The 13,365-nt window shown below is 37.5% G+C and overlaps 2 protein-coding genes across 3 annotated transcripts in view; one reads left to right on the top strand and one right to left on the bottom strand.

The window, feature by feature from the left end:
* Positions 1-13,365, bottom strand: part of LOC111512452 (SEC14-like protein 2) — a 66,788-nt gene that overhangs the window by 46,069 nt on the left and 7,354 nt on the right. The gene's annotated exons all lie outside the window — the stretch shown is intronic.
* gudu (Armadillo repeat-containing protein gudu) overlaps positions 1-13,365 on the top strand; it is a 36,907-nt gene that overhangs the window by 22,758 nt on the left and 784 nt on the right. The window lies entirely within an intron of this gene.

Below are 13,365 nucleotides of genomic sequence, written 5' to 3'. Positions count from 1 at the left end.
ATAATGTTCCAAGGGAGTTATGACCCTCTTTATTGATAGCGTAACTATGACGATATAAGCTTATAATATCCCGGTCAGAAATAAAATAATATATTCTTCTCTTGTAATCCATATTTTTTGACGATGGAGTAATGTTGTTTGAATCGTATGGATTTCTTCATTAAATTATAGTCTTCTTCAATTCAGCGATGAAATTCCATAAAATCCAACCTCGAATTTCATAATGTAAATTATGAAACCTAGTGATAGAAATATATAATTGAAATTTATTATCGTTGCAAAATTTATGAGTACATAAAGAGTTTCAAAAACTAGAGAATCAAACAACCGAATTTGTAATTATAATTAATAGATTTTCGCGTTGAGAAATTTTCATTTTTCACATATCACCAAAGTATCTGACACATTTTCTGCTGCTTTCTCTGTAAAATCACTTTTTATCAAGTATTTGTGAGATATTCAAACTTGAATATTGATGAAGGTTAAAATTAATGACTTCCTGAGAAATAAACTGACGCACAAATAACAAAAAACAAAAGTGTGAACATTTGAACGCACCAATCGATTCAAATGATTATGAAATTATGGAGTTTAATATTTAATATCTATACTAATATAAATGTGAAAGTTTCTGAGGATGGATGTATGTATGTACGTTTGTGGCTCTTTCGCGCATAAACGACTGAACGTATTTAGATGAAACTTCACATAAATACAGCTTACACATCAGGCTACACATATAGGATACAATTCACGAAGATTTTGTGTAATTTTGGTCATAATATAACGATAATTATTGAAGTAAGTCGGAAATATCCTTGCTCCCTGAGACCTATCTTCGCGTGCGTTGCCTATACCTTTGGAGTTACATGCAGATATTGTACCATAAGATTGTTTACCTTAATTATTTCTAAATAAAAGTCAGCGATAGCATATATCTTCCTCTTATGTGTTAGCTTCTATGTGCAAAATAGTGAGTCATAAATACAAATAAATTGTATCTATTTTTACAATGCACATTTTAGAAGATCTGTCAAATTCTTATGAAAATTGATACAATTGTCGTTTCAAGTATTTCATATACATGAACTTTTTCTTCACACTAAGTAATTTGGACGAATCGTTTGGAAGTTATCACCATAAGATTAACTTAACGCAACTCCGTAAGCCATTACGCGTCGCGTCTACTGTAAGACGACGGGGGGACGATACGCGGGGGTAGAGAGGCGGTCTAAGCAATGAAGCGCCATCGTTGAGAACGCGACCCGAACGCGGGCAGACGCGTGAGGGCGGACGTCGTTGACGGTTGAGGTTTAGGTTGATAAAAATATTGTAACCATTTGTTCAAAATGGTCTGTCACGAAACGTAATGTGACAAACCAAATTCTACGCAGGCGAAGCCGCGGGCAATGAACTAGTATTCAATATAATACATTTACATGCCGTGTTTTACCTGATACCACTATCTCGGAAACGGTAAGACCTATATAAGGTCAGTTGAATCGTACAAAAGTTTCCTATTTTTGGTGGCAATAGAATAATCTCTTTTCAGATCCAGAATATCAATGATCGTTTTTAAAATATTCGCCAAAAAATAAAATCCTATAATTTCGTTTTTCAACTCTATTATTTTCATATTTGCTATAATCTTATATAAAACATTTTATGTATGTTGTATGTTGTTTTCTTCTATTTATTGGAGTTGCACTTATATTGCAATGTATTTTTCAAACTAGAAATTTTTATTTTCAATTTTGAACTATATCTACATTTTGAGTTTTTATAATTATTTTCAAATTCTATAATGTTTGTAATATGTTTTTTATAATATTGTATATTAGGTGTAATGTTGAATGTGATCAACTGAGTTATGTGGTAAAATTTAATGAAAATACCACTTCACTTATGATATGTATTTTACAACTAAAACGTGAACAGAGTAACAAATAAAGTTTAACGATGTTTATGCAATGAGTTTCGCATCAGTACTGCCGCCGCATGTTGTCCTTTCGATGAAGTGCGCAGACTTCACGGCACACAGCGCGGCGTGGTGAAAATGTCTATGCATCAGGCCTCCAGAGGCGTCGCACAAAAAAATTGTCTAAGTAACAGTTTGACTGAACATGCCGCCTCCCTTGAAAGAGTTTACCTTTCAACCAATAACAAAACATTAAAAAAAATCAAAATATTGCAAAGGAGGTTTCCGCAGCTAAAAGTACAACAGTAAACATCACTTTACAAACTAGTCCGGGAGTTCTATCGGTAAAACACAAACCTTCGAAGCAGCACGTTTAAACACTCCTTTAGAAGTCAAAATCGATACTACACGCACCACTCCATCATCGCCAGGATGCACTTGTACAACGCGTCCCAGCTGCCATTTCAGTGGAGGTAGGTGATCCTCCTTTAGGATTACCATGGTACCAGGCCGAAGAATGCTTTTGGAGGAAGAAGCACGCCACTTGCTCCTCTGCTGAAGTTGCGATAAATAGTCCTTGGACCACTTAGCCCAGAAGTGCTGTACCATTTGAGTCAGTTGGTGATATCGCTTGAGTTTGCTAACGTTTAGTAGACTCATATCTTCTTGCGGTAGAGCGGACAAAGATGAGCCAATTAAGAAGTGCCCAGGTGTGAGTATGTTTAGGTCATCAGGATCCTCGGATAGGGGGATAAGTGGACGGGAATTTAAACAAGCTTCTACCTGTGTTATGACAGTGTTAAATTCATCATAGGTGAAATTATTATTTCCCATAATTCGTTTTAGATGGAATTTTGCAGACTTTACTGCTGACTCCCACAGACCACCAAAGTGTGGAGAATGTGCAGGGATAAAATGCCAATTAATTGATGTTTCAGTAAAATAGTCTGAAAATTTTGACTGCGTTGAAGGATTTTGAAGAAATCCATAAAGTGCCTTTAGCTCATTACAAGCGCCCACAAAATTTGTCCCGTTATCAGAGTAAATATTTTGTGATATACCCCGTCTAGCAGTGAACCTTTTAAAGCAGTTCATAAATGCTTCTGTAGTCAAATCATTAGCCAACTCCAAATGAACTGCCTTTGTGGCGAAACAAACAAAAACGCACAAATACCCCTTAAGGACCTTGTGTCCCCTCAACTTATTAGCTTTAATTCCAAAAGGACCAGCATAATCTATTCCGCAATTAGTGAAGGGTCGACTGGGTGTTATACGAGATTTTGGCAAATCGCCCATTATATGTTTAAAAACTACTGGTCGAACCCTAAAACAAGTGACACACTCATGTAAAACGCGTTTTATAGTGCTTCGTCCAGACAAAATCCAATATTTTAAACGAACGTTTGCCAATAAAGCTTGGGATCCAGCATGCAAGTGTTTATAATGCTCGTGTAAAATGATAAGTTTTGTAAAAGAATGATTTTTTGGTAATAAAATCGGATGTCTTTGATCGTAGGAAATATCTGCGTTGCGTAGTCGGCCGCCTACTCTTATGAGACCCATGTCATCCAAAAATGGATTGAAAGCTAAAATTTTGCTTGAATTCGGTATTGGTTTGGACTTGCGTAACACATACATTTCCTTTTCGAAACCTTGCTGTTGAGCTAGCCGAATTAATGCTTTAAGAGAATTTTGCATTTCCTCCACAGTTAAATGTCCTGAAAACCTGGTTGATGAGGAAGATTTACAATTCCGAGTAAACCTTATACAATACGCTACAACCCTTTGTAATTTCGTAAGACTAGAAAACCTCTGAAATAAGTCTGTTTCAATACTAACACTAAACGCTTGCCGAATAACCTTTACTTCTGGAATATCTACGGGCACCTTGAACCTAGAAATTGGCCATGACTGTTCGTCATTTACCAACCATTTCGGCCCATTCCACCATAAGCTGCATGATTTCAAGACTTCTGAGTCTACCCCTCGTGATATGATATCAGCTGGGTTGTCCTGAGACGATATATGATGCCATTGATGTCCCTGAGTTAATTGCTGAATTTCAGCTACCCGATTTGCCACAAAAGTTTTCCAATGGTATGGTTCTTCACTTAACCATGATAACACGATAGTAGAATCGCTCCAAAATTGAACCTTGTCAAACCTTATTTTTAAAGAATCCAAAACTTCGCGTGCCAACTTGGCTGTTAACAAAGCAGCACATAATTCCAACCGTGGCAAGTTTAGCGTTTTCACGGGAGCTACCCTTGACTTGGCGCAAATCAATTTCACCTGGGACCCATTTTGATTAGTGGATTTAATATAAATCACTGACCCGTATGCAAGTTCAGACGCATCTGAAAAACAGTGCAATTGAATTTCTGTAGGATTCGTACAAATAGTTTGACGTGTTATTTCCAATTCATCCAATTTCTTTATACCTTGTTTAAACCTAACCCATGACGTGTGTAGATCAAGGGGAAGTGACTCATCCCAACCTAATTGCATTTTCCAAAGCTCTTGCATTATTAACTTAGCCCTTATGATTGCAGGTCCTACAAGCCCTAAAGGATCAAATATTTGCGCTGTAACGGATAAAACTGTTCGTTTTGTCGCTCTAGTTTGAGAATCATCAATCGATATTTTATACTGTAAAATATCCCGTTCCGAATTCCACAACAACCCTAAAGCCTTCGTAGTTTTATCGTCTGACAAATAATGTTCTATTTCCGATCTGTCCTCTTCATCGTTGAGAACTTCCGTATGATTTGAAGTCCATTTTCTTAAAATGAATCCAGCTTCTTTCAGAATTTTGCTGATTTGAACCTTCAAATTTTTGGCTTCATTGACTGATTCCGTGCTTAATAGCAAATCGTCCATGTAAAAGTTGTTCAATATGGCCTGACTAGCCATGGGAGAACTTTCTTTATTATCAATGCCCATTTGTTGCAAACACCTCACCGCTAGAAATGATGCAGGTGCCGTCCCATAAGTGACGGTATTGAGTCGATAAATATTTATCGGCTGATCTGGAGAAAACCTCCAACATATCCTCTGAAGGTCACGATGTTCTTCTTTAATGTACACCTGCCGGTACATTTTTTCAACGTCTCCTGCTATGACTATAGCATGTTTACGAAAACGAAGTAAAATGTTGAAAAGATTATCTTGTAATTTAGGCCCAACCATCAAAACGTCATTCAAAGAAATACCGGTGTCCGTGCATGCAGACCCATCAAACACCACCCTGCACTTTGTTGTCAATGAAGTCTCTTTGAAAATTCCATGGTGTGGCAAATAGTAAAGTGGATAACCGTTTTCAGAGCTTTTTCCGAACTCTTCTGAAATTCCTAAACATGTCATATGACCCAATTCGATATATTCCTTAATAAAAGCATGATATTGAGTTTTCATATAATCATCCTTGTTCAACTTATTTTCTAGCTGTCGAAATCTTTTTAGAGCTATACCAAATGAGTCACCCAATTTCGAAACATTGTCTCTTGAAGGCAAGTTTACAATAAATCTTCCCTTTTCATCCCTTGTTGTTGTTTCCCTAAAGATTTTTTCACAGTTAAGCTCTTCCCTTGACAATGGTTTTTTTTGTTGGTACTCTTCCACCTCCCAAAACTTCTCGAGTTGTTTTTGTATCTGTACATTCGATGATAAATTACATGTAACCGTATTACTCCGTACTTCCGAGAAACCGAGGACTGGTCCCGAAATTACCCAGCCCAACTTAGTTTTTTGAATAACCGGTTGATTTTTACCCAATTTTATTTGCCCAACACAAATTAAATCCCAAAATATTGAAGCACCTAATAAAAGATCCACCTTACTAGGTTTACTAAACTCAAAATCTGCCAGAGTGACATTTGGAGGAATTTTGAAGCAAGTTGAGTCGATGTCTAACGATGGCAAATTTCCCGAAATTTTGTCAATTAAAAGAAAACTTGATTCAAATTTGAAGTTATTGAACTTGGAATGAACTGTAGTTTTTACCGAATTTGTGATATTTGTAATACTATGTCCGATACCCGCCACTGGAATTCTGATTTTTTGTGTAGGAAGTTGTAGTCGTTCCCACAATTCTTTTGTCATAAAGTTAGATTGTGAACCCGAATCAAGTAATGTCCTACATTCTTGAAGATTACCATGACCATCTACGATATGTACTATTGCTGTTGATAAAAGAATTTCCGTCGAAGTAACAGTTGCTGTACACTGATAATTTCGTGAAACCGTTTGTATTTCCGACTGTTGATCATTCACCGATTGCATTGAATTCTGATCTAACCCCGCAGATGTACCTACCGATTTACCTTGTACTTGCTCGCCGCTATGCAATAGAGTATTGTGCTTTTTTCCGCATAATTTGCATCCCCCAACGGGACATTGCTCAACCCGATGGCCGTATTTTAGGCAATTCCAACAAGCATTGGATTTTTTAATTTCGTCTCGTTTTGCTGACATACTCAGATTCTGAAATTTTTTACAAGAGAATAGGAAGTGATTCTCCCTGCAAATACCACAAGGTTTGCTTACAGTTACAAATGACCTAGATACGTGTTGTCTATCTAATTTACCCTTTGTTTCCATAAATTTATTTAATGATTTATGCTCGTTTTTTCCTGAATCAATAGCCTCCAGAAGTTGACACTTCTTTTCCAAAAAACCTAGAAATTCTGTCATTTTAGAAAATGCATTACTGGGAACACTTTTTTGCCATTCTCGTTTTGTTGTCGGATCTAATTTATTTTCTAAAATATAAATTAATAGAGTGTCCCACGAGTCAATAGGCTGACCTAAAGATTTCAAAGATCTAGTATCTCTATTTATCACGTCCACCAGTTTTCTTAATTGCTGAAAAGATTCCTTTTGTATTTGAGGAAAATTATAGATCGAATCTATATGGCTTAAGGCAATGAGCTTTTTATTTTCAAAACGATCTCTCAATAATTTCCATGCTTCCACATAATTTTGTTCAGATACTTCCAAAGCCCGAATAACTTCAGCTGCATCACCTTTCAGTGAATTTTTGAGATAATAGAATTTTTGAATGCCTGTTAGATTTGCATTAGTGTGAATCAGCGCTTTGAAAGTATCATGAAACTCCAACCACTCTTTATAAGACCCCTGGAACGATGGAATTTCCATTACTGGCAATTTTACGTTTTTATCTATTTGATTAGTTTGGCCAATGTTTTGACTACCTTGTGCATTCGAATTTGTTATCGAGACATTGCTCACCGTTAACTTACTTTCAGCTATAGTTATCAGTTTGAAATATGTATCTTCAAATGCTTCTCTCTCACTTTCCTGCTCCGGAGAATTATCCAATTGTTCAATACTAGTTTGTAACTCGTCAAATTCATCCCAGCATTCCCTACACTTTTTTATACGTGCCGGTAATTGACCCAGTAAATCTTCTGTTATTGACGTGAGAAATGAATCAAATCTTGTCAACCGCCCTTTAACTATACCTCTTTTACGAATTAAATCATTCAAATCGACCGACATTTTGAGTGATCAAATCTTTGTAAAATAATTCAAAATAAAACAACGTAATAATCAAAACACAGCCAGAAACCGTTTAAATGAAATGGAGAAGGATAAAAAGGAACGTACTCACTTTACTTCTTCCGTACCGCTTTTTCGTGCCTAGCCGCCTTGAAACTCGAAGGCGATGAATTCTGAATTCCCTCGTCCGAAGTCCGACTTGCGCCGTCTCTGCTTGGTGCTATTTTAAGAACGTGGAGCACTGATGCCGCCGAATGCCTGGCCACGTTGTTGAATTGCGCGCCAACTCCTTCCACTTGTTTGATTACGCTGGAGCCCCTTTCTCTGCTCACATTCGCCGATGGTTGTTTGCTACTCCCGAAGTCCCCTGACCTTGGATGTGTGAATCTGCTCCGATGCCGCTTGAAATGATAGGTGTAAACTATCCGCTCGATGGACCATGTAATGTTGAATGTGATCAACTGAGTTATGTGGTAAAATTTAATGAAAATACCACTTCACTTATGATATGTATTTTACAACTAAAACGTGAACAGAGTAACAAATAAAGTTTAACGATGTTTATGCAATGAGTTTCGCATCAGTACTGCCGCCGCATGTTGTCCTTTCGATGAAGTGCGCAGACTTCACGGCACACAGCGCGGCGTGGTGAAAATGTCTATGCATCAGGCCTCCAGAGGCGTCGCACAAAAAAATTGTCTAAGTAACAGTTTGACTGAACATTAGGGTTACCTATTTCAATTAATATATTCCTCTTCTTCTTCTACAATTTGCAAAGCGACTTTTATTTCATTTGATTTCAACATCAACTTCATTTTTTTAATACAGACCTTTTCATCGATTTTTAGAGCCACCGTCATAACAAAGTCAGCAACGTATTACAATACATGTGTTTTCCGGCATTTTTTTCCATCATCACTGTATGGTCATACAAATCCCGGTAAGAAGTACCTCAAAAAAATAGGAACTAATATTTTTTGAATCTAGAACTCAAATCTGCATATAAACTACACATATCAGAAGAAAATGTAATATACCAAGTAACAAATAGAAAAAAAATCAGTCAAAATACTCCTAACATCTACGTTCTTCACTATATCTCATTGAATGTTCAAATTGCCATCCATCGGCCGCCAATAGTATTTTTACGGTAATTTTTCAGCATTTGTGGAGTTATATCCATGCAAACTCCCTTCATTTTTTTTAAATTCGTCAATATTGCCAAAAGTTGAGCCAGATACCTTGCCTTCAATGAAACCTCACAATGAAAAATCCAGAAGGGTCAGGTCAGGTGAACGTGGAGGCATTTAATGGGACCCTTGTTTCCTATTCACCGTCCTGGCAAAGTTGTATTGAGAAATTCTCTGTAAATAGTTTTGCAATGTGACGGAGCTCCATCATGTTGGGAATACTAATATTTTCTCAGAATATTCAGAGGCAATTCTTCCAATAACTCAACTAGAGTCTACGACAAGAATTCCAAATATAATCCTCCCGTCAAAGATGTCTCAAAAACGCAGGGACCTATTATATTGGTGTCTAGCACAGCGAGCCAAACGATAACTCCATCCTTTTTGAAAATTATTAGCTCTATAAAGGCAGAAATTCCCTTGTCGTCGGGGATAATGTATATTTCTGCTAAACCATCCGTTATTTGCGAATCTACTCTCCTCACACCATGAAATTTCATTACAGATTTCATTGTCCTGACGATGATGTCTGAGTAGCCATCTACAAAATATTTTTCTCCTATCATAGCCTATTATACGCAAATTAGGATTTTCCTGACCTAAATTATTTCTTTTCAAAATTTATTGAATTGACGAAGTCGATATAGCACTATCAGGTGCAATCTTTTTATCCCAATAATACTTTTTTTGTTCTCAACTTTTCGGTATTCCACAAATCCTGAATCTTAAACATATCACTCCGAACCGGATATAATGAGGTCAGACAATTCCGCTTTCTGCTTCGATAAGTTTGTTGGGGGTTAAAATGGGCACCAATATATCTTGGCACAATCATGTCGCTGGCATTGCAGCGTTTGGAACACTGTTCCGAACCAGGAAACTGTACACACCTCAGCAACTGTTGATGCTTTATAAAGCTCAGATCAGACCTTCTTTGGAGTATTGTTCTCATCTATGGAGCTCTGCCCCCAAACATACCCTGAAGTTGCTGGATTCCATCCAGAAAAGAGCTATCCGCCTGATTGGAGACGCGAACATCATGTGGAACCTTGATAGCCTGGAACATCGAAGAAAGGTTGGAGATTTGTCTCTATTCTACAGTGTGTCCACAAATGACCACCTGGAACGACACCTAATATTTACCTATTTTCTACCTGTAATGATTATCGAAGAGAATAAACAGCGGGCTGTTCAGAATGGACTTCTTTGCCGTCCGTAGATGTCATTTCATATTTTCCAAAAATTTGAAGCATTTTTCACTAATTTTGGAGTCGTTCTCTAAGACATTTTTTAAAAACATACGAGCACTACAGGAAAATCCTTGAGGCGCTCCCAGATCGGTGCCTGTGCGAAAGTAGCGATTCACATTGGATTTGAATTGAGATTATTTCCATTTGGGAAAACGTTCTCAGAAAGTTCATTCTACATAAACGCAGTTCTCCAAATGGAAGAGTTCTTAAGCAGTGAAGTTCGAGGTGTACTGAGTTGAACCTCGAAACTATGAGTAGCCACAGTCCGTCGCGTATTTCTAATATGCACCGCTCTTGGTGGAATCAAATGTACCAAGTCACTTGAACACCTCCCGTGAAAGTATCTATACAGTGTGTCAATTTGAAAACTTCCCACCCTCAATATCTCCCTTCCAGTACATAATATGAAAAAATGGTCAGACAGGTCAACTTTATTTGCAAGGGGGACACTCTGAATGAATATTTTCAACCCTCGGGGTTCAACCCCCTAGGAGGGGTGGATGTTACCCTCAGAATTTCAAATGGAAAGGGGGGTCAAGTGGCACATCATTTTGAAGGGCATTCAATTCTCTTGCCAATGATACCTTTTTCATTAGTTTTTGATGAGCAATTTTTGAACAATAACGTTCCAAACGAACGGTGATTAGAAGTGAATAAGAATAAATGATTAAAACTCGCCCGCACTAGATGTTTGGTATTCAGGTTGGTATTCAAAACAAATGATTGTAATGGACTATTGGAAAAGGTGAGCATCGTACTAGGTAGCATCGTTCCAACCCTTGAGTAATATTCGAATTCGTGGATGTGAGAGGAATGTAGAACTACTTAGTTAACGAAATACGCATCGAGTGCAAACAAAAAATACTAAATTGCAAAAAACAAATTTCAACCATCTTGTTACGCTTTATCTGATAATATGTTCAAAATGTTGTCCATTCTGCTCTAAACAGTAATACAGTCTGTTTTCGAACTCCTCTCGAACATTTTGGAAAACTTCACCACTAATTGACCGGCATGCTGCTGTAATTCGTCCTTTGAGGTCATCCATATCAGTGGGCTGTGTTTTATAAACGACAGATTTGAGATATCCCCAAAGAAAAAAATCTAATGGAGTCAAATCCGGTGATCTCGGTGGCCACTCAATTGATCCCCTTCTGCCAATCCATCTCTCCCGGAATCGCTCGTTCAACCATTGTCGGACGGGGCGAAAATAATGAGGTGGCGCACCGTCCTGTTGGAAATGTAACAAATCTTCCTGCAACAGTAAATTACCGTGTGCATCAATTTGAGTTTCGAGCTCGTGAGTTATAAGTGGATCGATAGGTGCTTGAAGCATATCTAGGTACAGATCACCATTCAAGTTTTCTTCAAAAAATAAAGGTCCGATAATGGCATTTCCAAGAATACCAGCCCAAACATTAACTTTTTGTGGGTGTTGTGTATGTCCTTCTCGAAAATTGTGAGGGTTTTCGTCACTCCAATAGCGACAATTTTGCCTATTAACATTGCCATTCAGGAAAAATGAACATTCATCACTGAAACAGATATTGAACAGAAGATTAGGTAAAGCATTGATTCGAAGAGTCATGATTTCACAGAATTCTATTCTTCTGTCATAATCATCCTCATGGAGCTCGTGGAGAATCTGCATTTTATATGGATGAAATTTGTGCATTTTCAGTGCTTTCCTTACAGTCTCGTGTGACATTCCCGTCTGTTCTGCTACTGATCGTAAGGAGCTAGTCGGCTCTGCAGCAAATGTTCCCAACACCTCAATTTGAGCATCCTCATTCAGTACTCTGGGGTTATTCCTTTTTTTATTCTTCACCGAACCAGTTTCGGAAAACTTTGTCACCAAATCAAGCACATACCGGTGACTTATATTAAGATTTGGATTTCTTTCATTAAAAAGAGATGCCGCCCTTCGTGCGCACTTGCCCACCTCTCCATAAATAAAAATTATTTCAATTCGGTCTTGGATAGTGTAAACCATTCTTACAATTTATACACTTTCTAAGGTATCGCTGATCAGCTCAACAAATGAAACTGAAATGATAGTACTACCAAATGGCTTGAATGCGATGAACACCTTTTTTGCTCAAAAAACGATACTTTTTATAGCAGAAGTAACAAAAAAGGGATAAGAGTTTTAAATCCGATAATAAACCCAAATGAAAGTCACCGAAATCAGATAACTAATTAATGTAAATTTTTTGAGGCTTGTCTAATTTTACCCCTGATGGAAAGTTGAAAAGCTGACCCGTCATCACAAGTTTTACTTATAAGAGAGTCAATAAATTGTATTTCTTTGCATACTAACTTGATAACCAGGCATTTTAGTATAGGCCAATTCTAATTACTTCTATTAGTTTAGAACTACATTTTCGGATACTGCTGATCGGAAAATAATAAATGAGGGCACCGTCGGCAAGCGAATTGAATGCCCTTCAAAATGATGTGCCACTTGACCCCCCTTTCCATTTGAAATTCTGAGGGTAACATCCACCCCTCCTAGGGGGTTGAACCCCGAGGGTTGAAAATATTCATTCAGAGTGTCCCCCTTGCAAATAAAGTTGACCTGTCTGACCATTTTTTCATATTATGTACTGGAAGGGAGATATTGAGGGTGGGAAGTTTTCAAATTGACACACTGTATAGATACTTTCACGGGAGGTGTTCAAGTGACTTGGTACATTTGATTCCACCAAGAGCGGTGCATATTAGAAATACGCGACGGACTGTGGCTACTCATAGTTTCGAGGTTCAACTCAGTACACCTCGAACTTCACTGCTTAAGAACTCTTCCATTTGGAGAACTGCGTTTATGTAGAATGAACTTTCTGAGAACGTTTTCCCAAATGGAAATAATCTCAATTCAAATCCAATGTGAATCGCTACTTTCGCACAGGCACCGATCTGGGAGCGCCTCAAGGATTTTCCTGTAGTGCTCGTATGTTTTTAAAAAATGTCTTAGAGAACGACTCCAAAATTAGTGAAAAATGCTTCAAATTTTTGGAAAATATGAAATGACATCTACGGACGGCAAAGAAGTCCATTCTGAACAGCCCGCTGTTTATTCTCTTCGATAATCATTACAGGTAGAAAATAGGTAAATATTAGGTGTCGTTCCAGGTGGTCATTTACAAATAAGTTAGGAATTACAGTACAATAACAAAAAGACAAAAACTATTGTAAGGAATTAATTTAATGACACTCATTTAATGACGCTCATTGTAAAAGGTGATGGTTTTTCTAGATTTATATAGGAACTCTAACATAGCTGTGTTACGTTAGAGTTTTTATATCAATCTAAACAAATGAACGATGTACGATGCTAAATTTTTACCATCGTAATGTCAGATCACTGCTAATAATAAAGAGCACTACTTATACTCTGACAACCTAAGCACCGGAGCGCTCAAAAACATTAGCATGCATAGTGCACGTGATCTCCCAGACAAGGCTGCTTGTACAGAGTCGCATTTAC

Source organism: Leptinotarsa decemlineata, unplaced genomic scaffold (assembly GCF_025532065.1).
Source record: "Leptinotarsa decemlineata unplaced genomic scaffold, Ldec_3_MD MMD2_tig00000008_RagTag_RagTag, whole genome shotgun sequence".
Taxonomy (NCBI): domain Eukaryota; kingdom Metazoa; phylum Arthropoda; class Insecta; order Coleoptera; family Chrysomelidae; genus Leptinotarsa; species Leptinotarsa decemlineata.
Note: the sequence above shows the minus strand (reverse complement) of the source record. Positions and strands in the feature narration are given on the sequence as shown.